The sequence below is a fragment of the Miscanthus floridulus genome, chromosome 12 (assembly GCF_019320115.1).
Source record: "Miscanthus floridulus cultivar M001 chromosome 12, ASM1932011v1, whole genome shotgun sequence".
Taxonomy (NCBI): domain Eukaryota; kingdom Viridiplantae; phylum Streptophyta; class Magnoliopsida; order Poales; family Poaceae; genus Miscanthus; species Miscanthus floridulus.
Window position 1 is genome coordinate 1120043 of NC_089591.1, and position 10575 is coordinate 1130617.

A 10575-nucleotide genomic window follows, 5' to 3' on the forward strand; every position below is an offset into this window, starting at 1 on the left:
CACACATACAAACATCATTTATCCAGCTATCGTTTGGCTCAATCTTTAAGGCGGATTGTATACTGCGAAATCTCCTGCATACTGGACGCCAGTGCCAGATAGATCAAACTGAGGTATGTAACTACGTGACTACTCCCTGCTTGGATTGCAAATAAATATGTCCATCTATCTATCTGTAATATAGTGTGCATACACATAGGTTCAGAGCATAATGCATGGAAATTAATAATTCCTGCATTAGCTAGCGCAAAATTTTGACTTCATATATGTGTACTTGTGATGGTACGGTACTTGCAGGAATAATGTAAATGTGTACTAGCTAGCTAGTTGTTCTTAAGAACCTAGCATTTTCATTCTTGTGATTTTTGACCTGTCCAGGCACGCGATGGGTTAGATTTGTAATCCAAACTGAAGCCACAGTTGCAGCAGCCTGGCATGGTATTGTGCACCAGTCCGTGTATATATCATGCATGGCGCTTCCTTCTTCGCCTGCTTCGTTTCCTGCTTCCAAATGAAATGAAGAAGGTTGCACGTTGCTATGCTAGCTTTAGTACTATAGCAACATATATAAAGCTAGCTGAGAAGTGGACGAGCTGAGGTGACCCCAGCCTGGTTGGTGCTGATTACTGGTTGGTCCAATCCAGCCCAGTCGATCATGCGTACTGAGGTAATAATAAATTTAAACCATGCAGTTACCATGCTCGATTTCCATTTTTCACCTCTATATATCTATTTTAATTTACATACAACAGTAATAATGCTGCTGGCATCCGAATCCACAAGGAAATTATAACTGCGCGCATGCTTAGCTTAGAGTAGCTGAGCAAATAAAACAATACATGTGCACTGATTGATATGTACATGTGGATGCTGCAGGTTATCAAAGCGGACAGCATTGATGCGGCTGCTGAGCGGATTCTTGATGAGCTCAAGGAAGACGATGCTACTACTGCTCGAAGCATCAGCAGCAGGAACAATGTCATCTACTTCGACGGCTGGGACGGGCTGGGTGCATCCGCCGTCCTCCGAGCCGTGGCCCAGCGCCTCACCGTGGCTTCGTCCGAGGCCCCGGCAGGACTGCAGTTTGATCAGATCATCCACATCGACTGCGCCAAGTGGGAGAGCAGGAGAGCACTTCAGCGGGCGATCGCGGAGCACCTGAAACTCCCTGCCCATGTGATGGACATGTTCGACACGCAAGATGCAGAGGACGATTACAACGGGGTGGCCAAGGAGTCTCGTGCTGAGATACCACAGATCGTCAGGGAGATGTATGGACACGTAACTAAAGTCCTGTTGATTTTCCACAATGGGAGCGACGAGGAGATCGACATGGCCAGTTTCTGTGGCCTCCCTCTGTCCGGATACTCAACCAACAAGGTGCTGTGGACATTCCAAGGGAGATTTCGGATGTGGCCCAGGATAAAAGTTGATAGGGCCTTCAACAAGGGCACCGCACAAGGGGCTGCCACTGATGTTTTCCTCTCAGCGGTTACAGAGCGAGAATCACAGGTGTCGTACCTTGTGCTACAAGAGGCTGCAGACCTAGTAGCTGCAGTTGCAGCAGGCAAGAGCAATAACGGCCATGGCCTTGTTGGCTCTGGCGGCATCATACAGATACAGCTACAACAGGGACACAGTGACATCGGCAGTGATGAAGATGATGACGCACCATGGCGAGCTGCTGATAATCTGCAGCGTGAGATGCAATTGGATGTGGAATACTGGCGACAATCTTTGCCCCCTTGCCTGGTAAGGTGTGGGGACAGAATTGCCAGCATGCCATACTGGACCTCACCACCTCACGAGGCTCTAATTTCCCCACTCGGAGACATGTTCCAGCAATTCGACAAACTTGGCGTGCTGAAGCTGTCACGATGCATCTTCAGCTTCTTGTCACCTCCATTTCACTCATGCAACAACCTGAGGGTTTTATGGCTCGACCACTGCAAGGACCAAGTAATCTTCATGGATGGGGCTCCAGAGAAAATAATGGAGGAGGACGTCCGCCGATTATTCCAGAGGTTATGGGTATTGGACGTTTGTTACTCACGCTGTGACCGGATCTTGTCTGCTCAGATGATTGCTCTGATGACTCAGCTCAGGGAGCTTAATGTGGTGGGAGCCCATGATTGGGACATCGGCCAGCTGCAGGGCCAGCTGCCTAACATCCGCAAGCTCCGAGTGACAAAGTCAACAGTAGGCTGCAATAGTTGCTCGGAAAGTAACTTGTTGTTGGGAATGAACAAGATAGAGCTTCTTGACTTTTCAGGAAACCGTACCAATCAAGAAGGAGGTGTAGCAGCAAACTTATCTGGGATAAGCACTAGCAGCAACCAGCTTGAGACTGTGATAATTATTGATGGGTGTGTTGGGATACAAAAGTTTTCCTTCAGGGGATGTGCTAAACTGAAGAATCTGCTGTTGAGTGGATTGTTTGATGATCTCTGTACCCTAGACTTGTCAGGCACAGCAGTCAAAACATTGGACCTCAGTGCCATGACAGCCCGAAGCCTGGATGAGCTCATTCTGGATGACTGCCACAAGCTTTGTGCAATCCTGTGGCCACCAGAAGACAAAAGGAGAAGTTACTTAAAGAAGCTGCACATCAACACCACCCAATCAGGATCAACTTCCAGAAGCGGGGAAGGAAAATCGAAGGCTGGTAGCACTGCTGCTACAGAATCTTCATCATTATCATGGCCCATGGTACTGGTGCATGGTGCTCGAGCACCCTCTCGATTTGATTGGTATATTTCTATAAAGGACGCAAGGCTCCTCAGGTCATTTGTGCCATCTCTTGAAGAATACTTTAGAAACCATTGGGTATACCTGGAGATTTCCTCTCCAAGATGTTGTCCCGCAGTCGATGTGGCAGTAGCGAAAGTGAAGGAATGAAGAACCAAACTGGAGAAGAGCCACAAGTAGTGGTGTCAAACAGCCGGCAGCGGAAGCCCCAATACAACAATAATAATAATAATAATAATAATAATGGTGCATCAATGTATTATGCCGATGTTGCTATCATCGTAGTTAAGGAGCACCTGCTTCAAGGAGGCGAAGGCAATGGTAATGTGCCCCCAACCATCACAAGGACATGGCCTTGCCCTCCCCCTCCTGGACGTCCAGACTCCTCTGCTGACTGTTACCTGTTACCCTCTCAATTTGATTGGTATATTTCTATAAAGGACGCAAGGCTCCTCAGGTCATTTGTGCCATCTCTTTTTAAAGAATACTTTAAAATACACCTGGAGATTTCCTCTCCAAGATGTTGTCCCGCAGTCGATGGTGGCAGTAGCGAAAGTGAAGGAATGAAGAACCAGACTGGAGAAGAGCCACAAGTAGTGGTATCAAACAGCCGGCAGCGGAAGCCCCAATACAATAATAATAATAATGATGCCCCATCCATATCAAGGACAAGGCCTTGCCCTCCCCCTCCTGAACGTCTAGGCTCCTCTGACTGTTACCTGTACACACAAGACGGTGGTGCTATTGGTACTATACCAAGTATTATATGTGATCTTGCTGACATCCTGCACGTGCATGACAGCCTGTACAACACAAGTATCCCTGGCCCTGCGCAATGGAATTGGCTACGGTGGTGTCGAGTGGAGCGGTGCCCCAAGTTGGACTTCATCTTTACAGCTCCCCAGTTATTAGGAGGTGGAAGCAACGTGCGCATGTGTTGGTGCCTAAGAACATTCTGGGCATCCCAGCTCCCCAGGACACGCTTCATGTGGGATACGAGCAAACTGCCCTTAAGCCAGATTGACAGACAATCATTTGAGGACCTCACACTGTTGCACCTTGACTTGTGCCCCAGGCTCATACATGTACTCCCCGTATCTAGGAGTGGCTTACTGGAGACCATCGAGATTGTGTGGTGTGGTGAGCTCAGGGTGGTCTTCCCATCATTAGACACCAACGACACCGAGAGCCACCAAAAGGAGGAGGAGCAGCAGAAGCCAACAGGAGCAATGATAACAATGGTGGATTTCCCAAATTTGAGGCGTATCCACCTGCATGAGCTGCCCATGCTGGAAAGCATCTGTGGGGGTGGGAGGATGTATGCGCCCAAGCTTGAGTCTGTCAAGATCAGGGGCTGCTGGAGCCTCAGGCACCTGCCGGCCGCCAATAGCGACAGAAGCAGCGACAAGGTGGAGTGCGACTGCGAGAAGGAATGGTGGGACAGGCTGGAGTGGGACGGGTTGGGCGGCAAGCACGACCCTTCCCTTTACAAGCCGATCCACCCGCGGTATTACAAGAAGCTGCTGCTCAGAGGCTCCGTGCTCATATGACTCAGGTATGCAGTAATGTTTGTATGTCGTGGTCTCTAGCTACTTGTATGCATAGAATGAATGAATGAATTACTATCTTGTCTTTCTTGCAGCTCCCTCCGAAATGTAAGCAACACCTACTACGTACTCTGCTTGCTTCGGCCTCACCTGCTGCTGTTTCTTCCTCTTGGTGGATTGGTATGTGCACGATGGATAGGTGTCTCTGCTTGTGAGCTCAGCTTGTCTTTGCAGCCTGCATCTGCATCGACCTGCATTGCATTGGCCTTCCAGTGTCATCTGCTTATTTGTGACTTTGGTTTGTTAGTGGGTCCTCTGCTGTCATCATAGCATCTTACTGTCCGAGATATAAGATGGTGTGTTACATATGGATCTCTACTCTGAGCAGTAGAGAAACATATAAATAAGGGTGAGCGAGGAGCTGGCTGTTGTTGCTTGTGCTCCCGTCTCATCTGTGTGGTGTGGTGTGGTGTCTGATCCACTTGTTAGGCTGCATGAGTTTGCTTCTCTCATGTTTGTTACTTTGTTACTTTTGCTGTACTTCCGGCTACAGAATGGCTGAATGAATAAATGATGTTGTTGCTTGTGTGTAAATGCGTGTTGATCCATAGGTCACAATTTCAGTACTCAAGAGGCATTTGTGACATGGGCTGCCATCCCCAAGACTAGCTTCAAAGTTTTAATAAGGGCTATTCAAAGTTTTAAGACAGCATGGCATTTCTGGAAGAGATCAGCAACGGAAAAGAATCAAGAGAGCAGTAGCCAAGTGCAGAAGCTTAAGTTTCTCAAATCCTACAGAACAAAAAACAGATTCTGCATTGGGTACGTACGACCTGTTAGTTTCCCCACCGCCCACGAGTGTCCCTTGATCCTGCTCTACCGCAGCGAATGAGAAAACAGACTTCACGCCAGAGATCAACCTGCAACACAGGAGGAATGGCTTCACTGAGAAGAGGTAAAGCATAACAAGGCAAATTATACAGTCGACTGCAATCGTCAGCCTGTCACTCTTGAAGTTTTGAAACCCTGGAATCATAATATAACTTATTAAGTTATACTAGCAGCCAAAAAACTAGTTTGGAACAGGGTAACAAAAAACACCTAATTCCAGTTCTATTCCTTTCCCACGCTACATGATATCATGACATGATAGCTGTCATCGTGTTATCCCATGGCATCCCAGCTAATCCATTAAGCTTCAAACACGACAGAAGCCAGAAGAAACAGAACAATGAGTTCGTTAGTGTAAAGTGGAACATCCCTCTTCAACTTTCCTTGGACCTGTGACGAGGTAAAAGTGAACAAGATACAATTATATCGGAGAGGATGCTACCTCTAAGCTAGTATCGGATTCCAGTTTGAAAAACAGATACAATTTCCTTAAGTAAAATAAACCCCCCCAAAAATGAAATTATGCATTTCCAAAAATGAACCTGAAATGGAAAATGCAGATATTACAATTAAAAGAAATATGAGAACCACAATATCTAACCTGCACCCAAGAATTGCAACATGCCGAAAGCAAAAGAAATCCCACAATTTCATAAGAGGTTGAGTCTGCAAATGATTAAAATTGAATGACAGCACTGAGATGCACAAGTTGAAAAATGCTCTCCGAACACTAGTACACAACAACTCCTTGGAAAGAATGAATTCCATGTGTTTGGTTCAGTGGGGAAAAAAACTTCTACCGTAATCTAGTTTAATTTGGGTTTGACACTTTTACACTAGCAGACTATCCACAAAGGCATGTTTAGTTCACTTTTACCTCATCACAGGAAACAAGCATACAACAGGCGTAATGTCACTACAGATCCTAGTTGAGAAAAAGGGATAATTTTTCGACAGCTCATGTTCATAAAGTTGAAGTGGCTATGCTTTATGGTGAGCCAGATTTGACAAGTAATCTTCAGATTAACCTGCCAATGAATGCAAATGGGGTCAAGTAAACAGATAGATATACTAGTTGAAAAGTATTATTTATTTTCCCATAGATATCAAATATCATGAAGCTTTGCAAATCAATTACAATAGTAAGCCCAATCACTAAACATGTTTTGTATACTTACTCGAGGATCCAAATCGACCATGCCATGTAGTGGCCCTCCGGAAAAGCACCAGCTCCGTGACAAGATGTACCAGGGCGCCAGCTATAGATGGCCTACGATGGGGGTCGGGCCGGCCTGACACGTCGTGCCTCCCGGGCCATGCCGAACCGGGCACCAGGCCTGGCCAACGGCCCAGGCACGGCCTGTTGGGCCATTTTTCGGGCCGGGCCAGCCTGAAACGCCCGAGCGTCTTAGCATGCCGTACCAGCCCAGCGGCCCAACGAGAGGGGAACGGAGGCGTCGTCATCGCCTCCAGGCGCGGGTGGCGAAGGGGCCTCCGCTTCCATGCACGGCCGCGGGAGTGGATGGGGTCGCGCAGAAGAGGCAGCGGCGAGCGGAGAAGGCAGCGTGGTGGAGCTTGGCGCCGGCGAGCTCGCTCCCAAGGCCGGTGTCCTCCGTGGCCGCGCAACCTCCATACGCTCGCCGATTCATGAGGGGAGCCATCGTTGCGCTTTGCTCCAACGCGCTCGTGGGCGTCGTGGTCGTCGGATCTGGTGGAGGCTGAGGCGAGGCACCCGCCGACGTCGAGTCTGGTTGAGGCGGAGGCGGATCTGGTCGAGGAAGGAGGAGGCGGGGCGACGCTTGCTGAAGCTCGGAGTGGGGAGCGGGTGGGGGTTGCGGGTGGGGAAGCGAGCGTCGGGCGTGACTCGCAACGCCGAGAGGGAGGCCGGAGAGAGCCGGGCCACTCACAAGTCACAATCACAAGTACGGCGCTGATGGGATACGACCATAAGGGAGAGGGCTTTAGCAGGCCTTGCAGGCCAGTCTGGAGGGATGCCAGGCCGCTACCGGGCCTGCCATTATAGGCCGGCCCGTGCCAGGCTGGCACGTCATGCCGCCTAGGCACGGCCTGCTACTCCAGGCTAGGCTAGCCCGGGCCCGCACGTTACCGGACCGGGCCGTGCTCGTGCCGGGCCAAAAATGTGGGCTATTATGCCGCGGGCTGTATGGCCAAGTATAGTGCCAGTTGCCGACGAGGGTGGCACGGGCATGGCCCAGGACCAGCCAGTCGCCACACTGCCTTTGTAAAGTAGTGGGCCACTGGCCACGGCAGTCGACGCGCAATCGCAGAGCAGCATACGGCTGCCACACACATTGAAAACAAACTCGAGGCGCAAGGGGGCAGATGAGGAATAGACCGGCGTTGCTCTGGACGAGACGACGGCATCGGCAGCGCATCCACCAGCGTTGCTCTGGACGGCAAGCAAGGATATTTGTCTTATTGGGCTGTGTTGGACATCCTGATCAATGCAAACTGGGGCTCCAATTGGACTTTTGGGCTGCCTAGAGTAGTGGGCCGCTGGCCTAGCGAGCGGCAGTGAGGGGAAACAATGGATTGCGTTGACCTTGACCTTGACCTTGACTGACTTGTTCATGTTCCCACCACTCCACCTCCACGGATTGAGAGAAATTGCAGTCTGATACCGGCGGCCAGCCACTATGGATCTGGTGGTGGGTGATTCGGAGTCCACCGTGAAGTCTGCTGGGCAAGCTAGGCAGCCTTCTCGCCCAGGAGTACACCCTCATCCGTGGCGTCGCCGGCAACCTGCAGTACATCAACGACGAGCTGACCACCATGCAGTTCTTCCACCGCGAGGCCGGGCCTGCCATTGGTCATCCATGGAAGTGTTGAAAATGTGTGGGGGGCTACCATTGGTCATCGTTACTATGGCTGGTCATGTGGCTTGCAGCTCCCACAAATCGCCAGAGGAATGGATTGGCCTATGCAAAACTCTGATTCCAGAATCAAAGAAAGATCGTGGCAGCGATCTCACACAGGAGGAAGCAGGCAGGATTGTTAGTCACTGCTACAACGACATGCCTCCTGAAATCAAGACATGCTCGCTGTATTTGAGCATATTTCCCAAGGGTCATCAAATTAGCAGGAAGCGTTTGACAAGGCGATGGATAGCAGAAGGGTGTGTCAATGAGAAACAGGGTTTGAGTATGGAGGATGTTGCAGAAACATATTTCAATCACCTCATAAGGAGGAAGATTATGCGTCCAGTGCATCACAGCAGCAATGGGAGGGTGAAGACCTGTGTAGTTCATGACATGATACTTGAGCACATTGTATCCAAGGCAAGTGAAGAAAATTTCATCACTGTGGTTGGTGGTCACTGGCTCATGCATCAACCTAGCAGCAAGGTTCGTCGGTTGTCCCTTCAAGTCAGTGATTCCAAACGTGCTAAGGAGTAAGGACACAGAGAAGATGAATCTGTCTCATGTCCGATCGTTGACCGCTTTTGAGAACTTGAACCAGCTGCCTTCTGGTTCTTTCAAGTTTGGTATTGTACAGGTCCTGGATCTTGAAGGATGCAAGGGTTTCAAGCAGCAGCACATAAAGGAGATATGTGACATGCTTCTTCTCAAGTATCTCAGCCTGCGCCAAACTGACACTAAACTGCTTCCAAAATCCATTAGGAAGCTTGAGAATCTAGAGACTTTGGATGTAAGGTAGACTGATATTATCGAGCTTCCTATTGCCATATGCAATCTTGAGCGGCTGGTTAATATACTTGGTGGCAATAAAAAGACACACACGGGACTGAAGCTTCGAGACGATTTGGTGAAGAAGAAGATGACGGCCCTGCGCATACTGTCTGGTATTGAGATAACTGAGGGATCAGTGGACCTTCATCATTTGATCGAATTAAGGAAACTCGCCATCTACAAGCTCAATCTCATTGAGGATGAGAAGCTCAAGGAATTAAGCTCATCTATCGACTACCTGTGTGGCTACTCTCTGCACACCCTCATAATTGATGACATATCATCTGGGTTTCACAAATTGCTCTGTGAGATGTCCTCACCACCAAAATTCCTTAGTGCCCTCAAGCTGTCTGGCAAGGTCATTAGGCTCCCTGATTGGATTGCACAACTTGATGCTTTGAACAAATTGACCCTTTCGGTAACAGCTCTTCGAACAGACAACTTGAGGCACCTAAGCAATCAAAAGGCACTGTTTTCTCACCTTTACACTTGCTGCAGGAAAACAGGGTCCAGAAACTCTATCTATTTGTTGACGGTCACTAACACTAATTATAAACCGTCAACATAACCTGCATATATACTTAATTCCATCACCAAACATAGGTATAGGGGTTTAAACTGACAAATTCCACAAATTTTGGTGAATCTGTGTTTTCAGCAAGGTTTACCCAGAAAACCGTCAAGGGAGACTTAATTGTCATATTACACCACGACTATCCGCGGCGTAAACTACTTAGGAACGATCTAGAACACACCAGAAGGCAATCCACCGAAGCAGGCCTCGAGAGGCTAACATGTGGAGCCGGCTGGCCCCACCTACAAGTCGGCTGGCCTGTGGGTCCCACTGGTCAGTCTCCACTTCGACGTTAGTTCTTTCACCGCCATTGAGGATCAATCTACGCCGTTGCTCAACATCAGTTCAAATAGAGGGACGAGATAGAGCCATGCTATGCATTTATGGGCTCAATGCAGAATTTGGCCCATAAAGGCCCATGTGTATTTTAATGAGATATGGTGTAAAGTTTAGTACCAGTGAGGCTACTAAGAGGGAGAGGGTGCCAGGCGCCCTCATAAATAGCAGCCCCTATCCCCCTCCCTGTAGCAATCCCTAAAATCCTAATTCATATCTTCAGGATCGAGCTAGCAATCAAGAGAACATTAGTCCTCCACAGGATCTAGTCTTATAATCCAGGGGAGGATTTTGAAAGTTAGATCAGTTTATTCTAATCCGGAGGAGAATTTTTGATTGAACGTATGTGTACTTTTGAGGAGTAAAAACATTGTAGCAACTCCTAATCCAGTGCTGAGTTCAGCTTTGCTCAGGGACTGGCAAAGGTTAAGCTTGGAGGAGCTTATTGATGGTCACTAACACCAATTATAAACCGTTAACATAACCTGCATATATACTTAATTCTATCACCAAACATAGGTATAGGGGTTTAAACTGACAAATTCCATAAGTTTTAGTGAATCTATGTTTTCAGCAGGGCTTACCCAGAAAACCATCAAGCGAGACTTAATTATCGGATTACATCACGATTATACATGACGTAAACTACTTGGGAAGCAGGCCTTAAGAGGCTAACATGTGGGGCCGGCCAGCCCCACCTGCAGGCCGCCCAGCCTATGGGTCCCGCTGGTCAGTCTCTGCTTCGACGTTGGATCTTTCATTGCCATTG

General features: G+C 48.7%; 2 pseudogenes; both read left to right on the top strand.

Annotated features, from left to right (window-relative positions):
- Positions 1–783: 783 nt before the first annotated feature.
- Positions 784–4848, top strand: LOC136498296 (uncharacterized; annotated as a pseudogene).
- Positions 4849–8023: 3175 nt separating this feature from the next.
- On the top strand, positions 8024–9550 carry LOC136498290 (disease resistance protein Pik-2-like; annotated as a pseudogene).
- Positions 9551–10575: the final 1025 nt, after the last annotated feature.